The 15,244-nt window shown below is 39.1% G+C and overlaps 1 protein-coding gene across 4 annotated transcripts in view; it reads left to right on the top strand.

The window, feature by feature from the left end:
- The window catches only part of EMC2 (ER membrane protein complex subunit 2), a 617,592-nt gene that overhangs the window by 547,109 nt on the left and 55,239 nt on the right, over positions 1-15,244 (top strand). For 3 of the 4 annotated variants that reach the window (XR_013824672.1, XR_013824673.1, XR_013824675.1), the window contains one exon: positions 7,471-7,769. The gene's annotated coding sequence lies outside the window, so the exon portion shown is untranslated. The remainder of the gene's footprint in view (positions 1-7,470; positions 7,770-15,244) is intronic. The other variant, XR_013824674.1, reaches the window with a different exon arrangement.

Raw genomic sequence — 15,244 nt, 5'->3', positions numbered from 1 at the left:
GGTGATGGTGGACTCTTAGAATTATTGGCTCATTATAGAGCTCTTAGGCAAATTAATCTATTAGGTAAATTAATCTATAAGGCGAACAGATGCAGGTTTCTTTTTAATGTGAAAATTATTAGGCTAACAGACTCTCCCCATTAGGGGCAAAGCTGAGAAGAAACACGGGAAGGGAATGGGATGGAGAAATCTCCTTCTGCCAGAGCTGTAAATCCCCTGAAGGGAGGAGCCATGAGAGTCTTGTTCAGGGCTGTAACCGCCTCCCTCCCACACCCAGCATACACACTGGTGCTGGATTGTTCGTGAACATCAAATAAGTGAATGAATGATTGAATGATAGATGCACAAAAGTATTAGCCTGGGAATGTGGACATTTCAGGGATGGGAAAGACTATTCTAAGCAGAGATAATAGCATATGCAAAAGTATATGCAAAAGAAAAAAAAGGACAAGAAAGTATGATGAGTTCCAGGAACTGATAATAGTCTAGTCTAGCAAGACTTGAGAATAAGGGGATTAAGGAATGAAAGCTAGAGATGACATTCTGCGTCAAAACACTGGTGAATACATTGTTTCCCTTTCCATAGACTGGGTTAGCATTCTCTAGCATGTCATAATATCTAGTTAATGAAACATTAAACCACCTTCTATATGTCATTTCAGCTTTGGGGGGTATCACAACAAACAGATCTACCATTTTGAATATAAGCAAATATAATTATTTGAAACATATTATGTATTCTAAGTTTTTCCCAACTTAGTAACTTTATCTGAGTTGTCATGGTTGGGAAGCTCATAAAATCATTCTGTAATTCAGAATATTGTTAATCAGTCTGAAAATTAACATTTTTTTTCTTGTGCTTGCAGCAAAAGCTTCTGAGAGCTTCATTTCAATTAGATTTGTCCAATTATAATAAATGCCTTTAATGAAGATATAAAAGGACAGGAATAAAAGCAAAAAAACAGGAACACTGAAGAGATAGATCTAAAGGGCACCCATTATTCACTTCCTTGTAATTGACCTCAGAATTTACCATCTCCCTTAAAAGAAGGAAATCGGAATTATATATAATGTATTAGTAACAATTGTACTTTGGGAGTTTTTCCAGGTAGTTTACATAAATGGGAAAACAAGTGTATATGAGGTCATGCATTTCCATCTGAATACCTAAGGGTAATAATACTAATTTTAAAGTACACTAGAAAAAAAGGGTTAATCCTTCCCCATTGCCCTTATATCCCTGTTGCCTTATTCAGGTGTACTTGTGAAAAACTTGCAAGAAGATAAATTGTCAAGGCCAACATTTATTCATTTTAATCTATGAGCACATATTTTAACTGTAAAAAAATTTTAAATTTCTCAGGCTAAATCCTTAATTACCAGGACTAATGTAATTAATACTAATGTAATTAATACAATACTAATACTAATGTAATTAATACTAATGTAATTAATGCAAAGTTAATACTTTGCCAGATCTGGGTTTGTGTGACACACATGTGAGAATATTTCCTGACTAGCTCTTAAGAAGCAATTAAAAATCAGAGTTCCTGGCTGAACTTGTAATCACACAAGTAGCATTAGATAGAATCAAAGTCTATTTGAAACCTATAAGCACATTTTCTTTTAGCAAATTAGCATATGTCCAAGGATGGAACAGCACATTCTAAGCGCAGAGTCAGGGGAAACTGACAAACTTGTCCGAACTAATAATACTAATCAGTTTTGCTCTATTTTTTGCCATAAGAAAGTCTAGGGGGCTTTCCTGGTGGCACAGTGGTTGAGAGTCCGCCTGCCAATGCAGGCGACACGGGTTCGTGCCCCAGTCCGGGAGGATCCCACATGCCGCGGAGCGGCTGGGCCCGTGAGCCATGGCCGCTGAGCCTGCGCGTCCGGAGCCTGTGCTTCGCAACGGGAGAGGCCACAACAGTGAGAGGCCCGCAAACCGCAAAAAAAAAAAAAAGTCTAGGATTTTTAGGGAACTTCACAAGAGGTCTATGGAATGAATATATGCCTAGTATCTATTAGATTTTTTAGTTCCATGATTTAGTTTAACTCTCAAACCTCTTTGAGTTAGATAGGTTGGTTTTATCATCTTCATTTTGCTGGTAAAGGAAATTAGGGTGAAAAACTTGACCAATGACAGCCAGGAGCAACCAGAATTTGAATTCAAGTCTATCGAACTCCAAAGCCTCTGCTTTATCTTACATATCCACAAAGTGCCAGTCCTATATAAGTTTTTTAAAACGTGAAGTTAGTGGCTGGGAATACGTAGTCACTTTACTCCTGGTACTCGTACATCGGTAGTTTTCTTTCCTTCAGCATAAAGGCGATACTTTATTGTCACGGGGAAATAGTCTGAAATAACCCGTTTCTGTAGAAAAGTTTATGTAAAGTATTCTGAAGAGAAGAGACCCAGAATTAATATATTTTTTTCTGTTTATAAAGGTTTGCATTTAAATATCACTCTATAGAAAAAAATTTACACCTATGTCTCAATATAATCACAAAGGCAGAGAACATTTTCTCCCCTTCAACTCGAATATCAAACATCATCTTGAATATCATACCTTTCTACAGGAATGTAGCTATTGCTATAATAAATTAACCATTAATCCCCTCCCTTATTCCAATTATTGAAAATCTACCTCAACAAAATTCCATTTAAAAAAGAATAAAGTACAGAATGAACTACAGATTTCCTCAGGAAAACTGGGGTGGGGGGTAGAACTACCACGTGGATTTGACGTTTCCTTTTCTTCTAATCTTATTTAGGTATTCTAAAAACACAAGAGTTAGGGAAGCTCAGAGAATGCCACCCAAGGGAAGATTCTGCTTAATGAGAACACAGGAAGGGGAGAATAATGCCTCTAAGATTCCCATTAATAAGGCACCAGTCTATTGGCACCAATACATTACTTCCCAAACTCCATCTCTAACCCTCCAATAACACCTCCTCCTTGTGGCTCTTCCCAACTACTTTACTTCCTACATATTTGGAAATGATTTCAAAGGGAGAGCTATAAATAAACAGAAGTACCCCACTTTCTGCCACACCCTTACTAGAGGCAGCATAGAGGTTAAACACATGGACTCTGGAACCTTTTGGCTCGGTTTTTGTCTTCCTGTTTTGCCATGGTCTTGGGTATGTTGCATATGCCTCAATCCCCCATATATAACATGGGGATAAGAACAGTACCTCAGTCCCCCATATATAACATGGGGATAAGAACAGTATCTCCTTCACAGAGTTGTGCTGAGGATTAAACGTAAAATATTTATAGCAATACCTGGAACAAGAGTACGTTTTCAATCAGTGTTAGCTATTGTTAATATTTTGAAGAAGTTGTGAGTTTAATTCTCCAACTTCACACCAATATAATTATAAAAATTCCATTTATACTTTCAATTTAATTGTGAAAAACCGTGTTTTTGTTCCAGACTTCATCAGACTCTCACTAAATACTCAGGAGAAAATATCCCATCTGTCTCTGAACAATATTTCAAACCTCACTGGTCACTAACCTCCCTCTACTCAAAGTTCTTCCGTGCTTCTACAATTTATGATTATGTGTTTCTAATGAGTCGAAAGACGAGCATTCACAATTTGCCACATTTATTCCCTCCAGCTTTTAATGTGAATAATATTCTCATTTATTTATTAATTCACTTTTAGTCACAACCCACTGAATGGCATGCTAATCTTTCCATGGCTTTTTTTCCCCTATAAATACACATGGCCATTAAAATCAACAACTGTTGTTTTGGTTTCTTTTGAATTATATAAACAATTAGATTTACAGAAGGTAACCCAGTAGTCCCAGTTTTTTGGAGACTTTCTAGATTTAAGCACTGAAAGTCCTGTGTCCAGAGAACTCCTTGATCCCAGACAAACTGGGACAGTTGGTATTTCTACATCATTCATATTGAACAAATGTATTGCAGTTGTCTTTAAAATATTCCAAACCATTAGAAAATGAAGTGCGGTAAAAATGGCATTTGATTTTAGACTCAGAGTTGCAGGTTTCAGATAATATCCTGTTTTGTCTTGCACTCTGTGATTTCAGCAAGTCAGTCAAACATTCAAGGTTGTCATTTATAAAATGAAATTGGAACATTGGTCTTCATTACACTAGGGCTGTTGTAAAGGTCAAATGTAGTAATGGTCATGAAGACAGAATCTTGATGAAGAAAGTTTTACATGTTATCTTTTCTGATCTTAAAATTTAGTACTAAATGGTGCTCCTATGGATTCACGATGGTTACTAAAATTCAGAAGTTAAAAGGAAGTATTATACATGAAGTTTTTGTTCTTCCATACAGATATTTCATATCCAGCCATATCTGTAAGCAACTCTATTTTATGTTTAGTCAATAGTAAGAATTCACATCTCTTCTGGTATTCTAATACTCTGTCATGAGAGTCCCAAAACCCTCCTTTTAACATTTATAGTACAAATATCTTCTCAGTTCAAAAAGGATAAGTTAGGAGAGATCATTTTAAGTACTGCTCTCGCCAGTGAGCATTTCACAGATACTTATAAAGATGTTTTTCTAGGTTGACCATATTTCCATAAACTGGATGATATGCTGGTATTCAACAAGCTTCTGAAAACAGATTTCTGACCGTCCCTTTATGAGTTGTATGACTTTGAGCCAGTTGTGTAGCCTCGCTCTGCCTATACCCTGCATCTGTAAAATGGGAGTAATAATAACACCTCCTACCTAGGATTGTTATGAAGACCACATGGTTGGATACAGGAGAAGAGTGTAGAGCAATACCTGGCACAAAGCAAGTATTCTCAAAAGTATTTTACCATTCTTATGACTTTCAGCCGATCACAGCACTAGGCACTAAGAACAAGCTATTGAATAAAGGTGGTTACTGCCCTCAAGGAGCGTTATGTGAGTATTATAAATGCTTTAGGGGAGGCAGTCCAGGATCATGGTGTCAAGCAAGGCTATCCTAGAGAATACTATGCTTAGTCTCTCCCTTTAACTCAGGAAAGGGGCCTAATCTAAGCTTAGTAGACTCTTCTGTTGAAAACCTTAATTCCAAATCATTTCCAGGTTTTAAATGTGTTTAGTCTTCAATAATTTCTCCCCCCAATTTGAACATCAGGACTTTTGACATTTCAAGTGCATACCAGGGTCAATGAAAGCAGCTTCTGTCTATGTCTCAGGGCCTTCTGTTTTGAATATTTGAGTTACTAATTTGATTCCTCAGCGCTCCAAACCAAAAGATTCTTTGTTTTCATCCTAACCTTTTCATAGCTTGTCTTCTGCAAGGAAATGTTGCCAGAACATCAATATTTCCTCCATTAGAAAGCTGAAGAATTGGTTTCCACGTAATTCAGTAAAAATGTGAGTGTAATTGAGGATATCTCACTCAGACAGTTAAGCGGACAATATCCTTTGTCATCATCTGTGGTCATGGTGACAGTTTGGGACAGAACCCCCCACCTCTACCCAGTCTCTTCTGTCACTGCTTTCCCACCCTCTCCTCAGTCCCTCACTAATCCTTCAGTGAGAGTCAGCTTTCAGCACACAAAGGGGATGATCAGTGACTTTCTGCTCTGTACAATTATTGAAAGTGTAATTATTATTATAATATCTCCTGCTGAAATGAAGCCCATCATATCTCATTTGGTTTTATTAATTGCTAAACATTTTCTTTAATTCTCTTAACAACATGGCGCCTACTACTCAGTTTTCTTCATTGGAAAAATAAGTGTCTTAAAGATGGTAATTAGATCTTCTCGCTTTTTTCTACCTTGTATATTTATTTATTAAGGACAAATGGGGATGATTTCTAAGGAGTGTGCAGTGGCTGCAGGGAAGCTTGCAAGGCAGGTGCAACGCTTGGTGCCCATGTCCAGTATCACACAGTTGTTCCATTAGCCCCAGCAGTCCATCATTCACCTGAGCCCCACCAGCAGCCAGGCTGCCTTCCTGATTCCCTTCATGGTCCAGTCCAGGTACCAGCAGAAGCATCATCCAAGAATCAGAAGACCATAAAGTTACACGGGCTTGGAATTGGGTCCCTCCAAACAAAAGTGACTCAACCAGTCAGTTTTCATCTTGTTTAAATTTCTCGTTAGGGCTCTTCAGAGATCCGGGTTCGGCAACGAACCCTGGGTTTATGTTATGGAGGGTCGCACATTCCTCCCTATGCCCATATGCACTCTTCCTTGCCACATTCCAGACTGCTTTATCATGTTTAGTTCTCCTAATTCATGAAGTTTTTTCTTTCACTATCTTACCAATAAGAGGACTATTTCTTTATTTTGTTTAAACCCCTCATATTCTGGAGGCCAGGATTCAAATCCCATTACTCTGTCTGCCCTTAGATATCAAGAGTAATCAGGTACTGAGTTCTAATGATTCCTATTCCATAGATTTTTATCACATCTTCCCCCTTCTTTTTTTATTTTTTTAATTGAAATATAGTTACTGTACAATATTATATAAGTTATAGGTGTATAATATAGTGATTAGCAATTTTTAAAGGTTATACTCCATTTATAGTTATTATAAAATATTGGCTATATTCCCATGTTGTACAATACATCCTTGTAGCTTATTTTCTACCTAATAGTTTGTACCTCTTACTCTCGTAGCCCTATCTTGCCCCACCTTCCTTCCCTCTCCCTGCCAGTGACCACTAGTTTGTTCTTTATATCTGTGGGTCTGCTTCCTTTTTGTAATATTCACTAGTTTGTTGTATTATTTAGATTCCATATATATATATATATTTTATCTTCATGCCACAATTCTAATAAGGCCAACAACAATAACTATAGTTTATGAAAGGTCTACTGTGGGTCAGATACTTTACCCACATTATCTCTAAATCCTTGCCACTTCCCACCATGCAATGAAGGGCTTATTACCTCTACTTGGTTTTTCTGTCTCACTTATTATGATCTGACATATGCATATTTAATTAATTTATTTACATGTTTATTGGTTGCATCAGCCAACTCGAATGTAAACTCCATGAGGACAAGGGTATTTTTTAGGTTCATTGCTGTATCACTAGTTCCTAGAACAGGCACCAGGCTGGCAAGGACCAAATCTGTTGCCTATTATTTTCATTTAGAACATAGCAAAGTGTCTGGCATTTATGTGTCACCCAGTAAATATTTGTTGAATTAATTAATGAGATCAAGAATGACATACAAGACTCCTTTTCTGCTTCTGCCTAGTTATATTTTATTTTTGGCATTTCATCCCTAATTGGTCCACCTTTCATTTATTTATTCCTCTTAAATTTCAAACTGTTTTGGAAACGTGCTGATACTAATGATATTGATATCATTGCATCAGTCAAGCTTCAATCAGTTAAACAGAACCACTGGAGGAACCCATAATATGAAGGGATTTGTTACAGGGATTTGACCTTCTACAACCGTGGGAGCTGGTTAAGTGATCTTTGTAAGGTTATTGTCTTTGCGTCTGATGTTACAGCTTGAGGTTCGCTCATTAGCCAGTCAAGAAGGGAAGACGGAGATAAAGTGGGAGACAGCCAGAAAGAGCTGGAATTCATAAACACATCCTGGAATCCACGAAGAAGAACTGAAACCTGTGTCATTTCCTGTTGCTTCTGACCTTGATGGTGTGGGTATCTGCAGAAATCTAGGCCTTTCATCATGGAATTAAACACACATACCTGGTCCAGGATTCAGAGGCACTGAAATAGGATCCAAAGGAAGGCGGAGTAGTTGCAGGCCTGGCCGCTGCTTCACGGTGATGAGGTGAGCTAGCAGGTATGTGACACGTTGTATAAGTTACGAAATGGCTATGGCTTCACTTCTGCCCTCACATATCCTACAAGGTTCTTTCTTGTGGCCGACCCTGTCTGGAAGTATACAGAAAAGGGAATCTGAGAAATATAGCTCATCCTGGCCAAGTTGACACATTACGAAACTGCCTCATATATCTTCCAATGAATTGGTCATGACAACTTGTTGCATTCCTATTTTGGCAGTTGTTAACAATCCTACCCTAATTTAGACTAGAAACTTGAGGAACAATGTTTCCTTCTTTTATAAAGGTACTGATAGTATTACTGAATTCCCATTAACTTCTTGCTGTTCCGTGCCACTTAAAATGTAATTGGATATTCATTTAACTTCTCTGTTGGTTATAAATGCATTTGTCTGCAAATTTGAACCCAAACAAACAAATAAATAAAGTCATGCCTTAAGTAAAGTAAAAATTTATTTCTTTCTCACAAAAAAAAGTAGGAAGTCTAGAGCTGGTCTGTCCATGATCATCAGAAACCTAGGCTTTTTCTTTCAGTAAGTCTTAGCATCTTCAAAGTTATTTTATGATCCATGAAGCCTGCTAGATCTCTGACCATCACACTTACTTTCCAGGAAAAAATAAAATTCCAAGAGCTTACTTCCCAGATCCCTTGTAGCTTTCTTGAAGCTTTCCTAGAACTTCTGAAAAGCAATTTCCACTTGTATCTCAGAGCTTCAAGAGAAGCTGAGAATTATAGCCCAGAGCTGAGTACATTGCTCAAGGGAAAATGAATGTTGGGAAGCAAACAGCAATATCTGCCACAATTTCCAAGAAGAAATACTCCTGACACAAATCATACTAGCCGAGACAGTGCTTTCTTCCCTAGGGATGAGGATATCATCAAATATAATGGTGGGCTTTAAAGCAGTTATTTTGTGGGAGGTGACTTCATTTAACATCGTCCACAAATACGTTGGAAGTACTACACGTACAATATGGATGTTACAAAGAAAGTCCTCAAACTCTTAAGCGGAAGCAGTAGAGATAATACCGAGTCATATGCATGACATGTTCACTACTTGAAAGCTGTGCAGAGTGCTAGAGCTCAGGCGGACCATGGGCACCCAGCAGCCTTAGGAACTGGAGACTGATTCAAAGAGGGCTGTGGCTGGGTGGCACGTTGAGATCCACATGAAGCCATCATGATGTGAACCAGGTTGTGGAGAGTACAGGGGTTCATTAAATGCCAGTGGGCATTTTTCCAGTGAGAGAAAGAAGGGGCCCTGAGAAGAAAATTTTAGTAAGAATTCTGAGGACCAGCAGAAGTGGAGGAAGCTATGCAGACTTGACTTTGGCCACAGCATTAGTGTCTGTTTAATATCACTGCATGTAAACCTGAATTACCCCCCTACTAAAGAGAGTTATTCATCCACCTGATCAAAAACACTTCATCAAAACACTTTTTGTCTTCATAATTAAGAATGTTACACCAGACAAAGCAAAACCTTAATGAAACCAATATAATGTTCTGTCTTTGCTTTTCCTGCCTTCCCCCTCAAGCATTTTAAGAAAAGAGAGAGAGAGAAAGTTGATGTGTCAAAATTTGCTCATCATTTAGCCCTTCTGATTCCTATATATGGCATGTAACTACAGTGTGGTGAGACTAACGTCTCACAAACGGGGTGGCGTTTATGCAACCCAGGGAATGCCACACCTCCTTCAAAGTGTCGCGGGGAAGAAGGCAGTTATGGTGGCTGCTACAGTTCCAAACATTTTGGGGGCTCATGTTTTAGAATTCAACAGAGTCTGTGGCATTTTTTTGTTCCTTGTTTTTGTGGGGGTTTTTGCCACTCTCGTGTGTGCTTCTTCTTTTTCCATCCTGCTTGGGTAAAGGAGGACCCAAAGAATGAGTCTGTTCTCTATGGTAGGCATTGGGGAGACCCAGAGCATGTGGTTAAGAACACAGGCTCCAGGAACAGAGCATCCAAGTTCAAATCCCAGCTCTGCTCCACGTGAGCTGGACAATCCTGGTTGAGTTTCTTACCATCTCCTTGCCTCAGTTTTCTTACCAGCAAAGTGGGGAAACTAAAACCAGCTCTGCATCATAGGGCCTAAGGCAGGGCTGAGGCTTCAGTTAGAGTTTAAGTAACTTTAGCTGTGAGAATAAAATCCCTGGGAGTAACCAGAAGAGGAATATGGTATTGGTAAACAAATAAGTATGAACTTTAAACTTCTATTTTTACCTCATAAAATATTCTTAAGCAATTAAGTTAAATCTGAACAACCAAGTACTTACAGTTTTTTTTAAATAAAAATGTAACACCTTTATAATTAATGTCTTAAGTCTTTTAAAAATAACGGATTCTCAATAATGTAAAAGGGCTTCCCTGGTGGTGCAGTGGTTAAGAATCCATCTGCCAGTGCAGGGTACACGGGTTTGAGCCCTGGTCCAGGAAGATCCCACATGCTGCGGAGCAACTAAGCCCGTGTGCCACAACTACTGAGCCTGAGCTCTGGAGCCCGCGAGCTACAACTACTGAGCCCGTGCACCACAACTACTGAAGCCTGTGTGCCTAGAGCCCATGCTCCTCAACAAGAGAAGGCATCGCAATGAGAAGCCGGCACACCGCAACGAAGAGTAGCCCCCGCTCACTGCAACTAGAGAAAGCCCGTGCACAGCAACAAAGACCCAATGCAGCCAAAAATAAATAAATTTAAAAAATAATAATGTAAAGAAAGAGCAGAACGAGGTATTTCTAAATTAGCATTACTGTTTTGAAGACAAAAGTTATTGAGAAGTTAAAGGCAGTCTCTAGTTCCTCATTAGCTTGCCTTCAGGACTGTGAAGTCTAAGCTCTATGCTTTGGAATGATTTTACTTCCTCTCTTCAGTAATCCAATGTACATAAAGTTGTGTCAGTCTGACAGGTCAAATTTAGTTTGAGGGAACAAATTGGAAAAGTAGGATCAGTTATTGGATAGTTTAAAGATCTTCAAATTGTTTAATTGCAGCCTTTACTGAACTTAACTAAATCTATTTTTATTCCCCATTGAGAAGGAGCGGTTATCCCCAAACCGCCATGTAGAAACAGGACTGCCATCTGCTCTACGTACAAAGCCCCAGTGCAGATGGATCCCTTGGGCTCCATGACCCACTCAGAGCCCAGGACAGCAGACCAATCAAGCATGCTGGCCATGAAACTGTCGACGTGCTCTAGAAATGTTCATTTGCATTTGGAGTTTTGCAGGAGTATGTGAATTCAGACTTGTGGCTGGCTATGGAAAAAATTAGCTTTGACCAAAAGTATGTTTCTTTATTATCAGGATTTGAAAAGTTCAAGTAGGTTCTTGCTTGTCTGTTTAAGCACTCTGTGACTCATGCTCACAGGTAGAATGTTCTGGTGGCTGGCCTTGGCCATGGCTGTTTCCTTCTTCTTCAAAAGGATACATTTGCTTTCAGGCAGGATATCCCTGCCTATGCATCGTGTATAACCCCTCTTTCTGATTGTGAGCATTGTAGAAGCAGTACCTGAAAGTAATTTATATCATGAGCTTGAATCAGACAGAAGGGAAACCTTTATTAATGCACAAGCAGAATTCTTTCAAATCCTAGATGAAAGACTGTTTTTGGAGTTGAATGAATTTCAACTACTGATTTTCCTTTTTTCCTATTATTTGCTTTCTTTCTTCTATTTCAAATTGTTAATCTGATGTGTTGAGAAAGTTTCCTTAAAAAAATTTAAGATGCTCATTATGAGTTAAAGCAAATTGCCCAAAGTCACACAGCTAGTAAGTGAAAGGGGCTGTAAAAAAGTAATAAACAGAAACCTCTGTAAAATAGAGTTGGGAGAGCTCCCCCCACACCCTGTGAGGATAGCAGAGCCCAACAGAGAGAGGAAAGACTCTTCTTTTCTGGCAACAACTCGGCCAATGAAAAGTCATGGGCTCTATGCTTACTGTAACCCTCCCAACTTCTTTTCCCCTTCTATAAAAATGTTCTCCTTCCCTTGCTGTGTGGGGACTTGCATGTGCCTTGCCCTGAATTGTAATTCTCTGCTGATCCTGAATAAGCCCATCTTTGCTGGAAAAATATCTGGCAGTCTATTTGTTTCAGGTCAACAGGGTCAAGGTCTGAGCATAATAGAGACAAATGAACTCCCTAATGAATAATTAAAGAATAAAAAGAGTTAACATTTCTTGAATTCTTATTCTGTGCTAGGCACCATTCTAAGAAATTTTTATGAATTATAACTTTTATTCTTTACAATTCTATGAGATGCGTGTGATTATTACCCTCCTGTTTTTTACAGAGAAGAAAATTGAGCAAAGGGAGCTTAAATAACTTATTTAAAGTTACAAAGTTAGTAAATGATGGGGCCAAGATTAGAGCTGACTCCAGAGCCCAGGTTTTTATGATTTGAATGAATGAATAATATAATTAAGTTTTTTAAAAACAGAACTAATTACAACACAACTCAGTAGGGAATCATCCACCTAAAAAATTTTTCATAGGAATCACAAGCCTATGAAAATCACCAATCTCAGAAAATGTCTGACACCATTTTTAAGAAACAATAAAAAGTGTCGTCAGCGGTCTCCATTACGAAATTCTCCAAATTGCCACCTGGATTTTCCTAAATTAGAATATTTTGGTACATCATTCCTTCTTATGGCTTGTGCCTTTAAAATAAAATTAATTAAGATTATGATTTGGCCTCTGGGGAAAACTGATTTGCAAGGTTTGAAAATAATCATCAAAAAAGAAAATCATCAGAAGGATAACTTCAAGATATTTTAAAAATTCCTCCCCCTCAAAACAAATATTCCTTAGCTCTAAGCTCCCCTAAAGGACCAGGAACCAAAAATAAATGGGAACAGTAAAACAAGGAGAGAAAACAGTAAACATCATAAAGACAACTTTGTATTTTCATGGACAACTCTGGAAAGGCAGTTCTCTGCTGCCCAACAGCTGTGTGATGTTCTGCAAAAATCTGCCTCTCTGGATTTATGAGGTATAAAAAATGGCCATCATAAGATCTGGAAATGATGAGACCAGTCCTGAAATGACCGTGCCAACACTTAGAAAGTGCTGTGGAAGGCAAATAAAAATGATTAAATTTTGTGTGACAGAAGGTACCAGCCATGCAAAGCACCAGCAGCCATTTCCACAGGGAAGTATTCATCATAAATAGGCCATAGATGGTGGGCGGTAGGTGGGCAAAAGGCAGCCTGTATTGCTTTGGTGACTGCGGAGGAAAGGAGGGGTGGTCGTATTCTCACTGTAAGTCACCCTGGCTTTTTCCACACATGTCAGATCTTACGACTGACTTTGTTCCAGTCCCACCATGACAGAACATCTCCCCTAGTGCCCTGAGGTCCTCTGTGGATGATAATTACTCCTATTAGTGAGCTCCTACTGTGTTAAGAAGAATTCTAATCGCTCTTATCTATCCCCTTATTTAAAACTTAAAAACTCCACGAGTAGGTATTATTACCAACTTCACTGTATACATGAAGAAACCAAGACAAGGAGAAATTAACTGCTCAAGATAAAACAGGGGGCTTCCCTGGTGGCACAGTGGTTGAGAGTCCGCCTGCCGATGCAGGGGACATGGGTTCGTGCCCTGGTCCGGGAGGATCCCACATGCCGCGGAGCGGCTGGGCCCGTGAGCTATGGCCGCTGAGCCTGCGCGTCCGGAGCCTGTGCTCCGCAACGGGAGAGGCCGCAACAGTGAGAGGCCCGCGTACCGCAAAAAAAAAAAAAAAAAAAGATAAAACAGGTAGAATGGAAGAGTGCAGAATTCAAAGACTGACAATCTGACCCCAGATTCCACCCAGTTAACATTCTATGCTAGAGGAGAGCAAACAGCAGCCTGCTGGCCAAATCAGCCCACTGCCTGTTATTTTAGTGGCCATAAACAAAGAATAGTTTTTACATTTTTAAATGGTTGGGGAAAAAAATCAAAAGAAGTATAATATTTTGTGACACATGAAATTCACACATGAGTCACATGAAATTCAAATTTGATTGTTCATAAAGAAAAGTCTGATTGGAACACAGCCACTCATTCATTTATATACTGCCTATGACTGCTCTCATGCTACAATGGCGGAAGCGAGCAGTTACAACAGAGGTTGGTATGGCCTGCAAAGCCAAAAATATCTATTCTCTGGCCTTTTACAGAAAAAGTTTTCCGACACCTGGTCTATGCGATACTAAGAAAGGGCTGGGGAGGATTCTCCAAGTTTGCCATACCCAAGTGACAACCCACTGTCCAAGCAAGCCTTCCTTTCCACCTACCGCCATCTATTGATATTTCATTCTCCAATCTTTGCTCTTGTGTGTGAACCTGACACAGTACCACATTTCTGACCTACCACCAGTAGGTTAGCTTATTCTGTCTTGAAATGTATGGACAGAAATGGAAGCATGGCACACCAGCAAAACTGGATGAGGGCATTCTACAAAATGGAACTATTGTAGAAACAAAACCAAGTTTCCAAAATATAATTATTGAGACTTTAAAAACATTTGAGCCAGTATTCAAGTGGGAAGGGAATGAAGTATTTTTAAATCTCTTATTTGAAATTAATTATATTGCTCCCATCAAATAATGGATGGTTAAACTGTTGCAAAAAAAATTGCTGGTCCCTTCAGCTGATCCAGCCACTCAACTGCCTTCACTGTGGTCCAGCAATTCTCACCTGAGAATAAGAAAATACAAGTGAGTCACTCACTGAAAGCACCTGTTTGCATGAAACAGCAATCAAGGAGGAAAAGGCAGAGGAAAGTAAATTGGAAAGTAAAGCTTCCATGATTACCGAATTTCAAATATTTTAATAAATAAATTAAAATCCATTTTTAATTTAAACATTAGTTTAATAAAACTTGCCCCTGAATATTTCATGCCTGGCTTTTATCTCTCAGGAATCACTATAGCAACAGGACAGGAGCAGGATTTGGCATTTCCTTAACCACAGTCAAGTAGACAACCAATAAAAGAGGTGAACTTTCAACAAAAGAACCATAAAATATACATCATTAGACCAGTAGAGCTCTGGCTTTCTCTTGTGTTAATGTGCATTCCACAAGAACAGAAAGCAAGGAAGTAAATATAATAATTGTCTCCAAAGAGGAGATACTACCCTGTACTCTCAAGGGGATTTATCTGCATATGTACGGTGGGTTTAAAGGTCCCCAAGAGCTTGATTCTTTGACATCACGTGGGTTGTTCTGCTCTGTTCCCTTATGCAGCTTTTAGCCTCTGCAGTCTCTGCAAGCTAGTGGCCTTACGTGTATGATGCACAAGAACTTGGGCATTTTCCACACTGAGGTAAACCAACACAGGAGACCCAAACAGAGCAGCCTTGTAGGCTGCCAGCAAATGCAGTTTTACAGACGTGATAAAATATCAGGGGCACAATCAGAGGGTCCCACTTCCCTGCCTAGGTCCAGAGGACAGCTTTGTCCAGCTTAGAGAGGAAACCCACTTTTT

Source organism: Stenella coeruleoalba (assembly GCF_951394435.1).
Source record: "Stenella coeruleoalba genome assembly, chromosome: 17".
NCBI lineage: Eukaryota > Metazoa > Chordata > Mammalia > Artiodactyla > Delphinidae > Stenella > Stenella coeruleoalba.
This window is presented reverse-complemented; position numbering and strand designations above follow the sequence as displayed.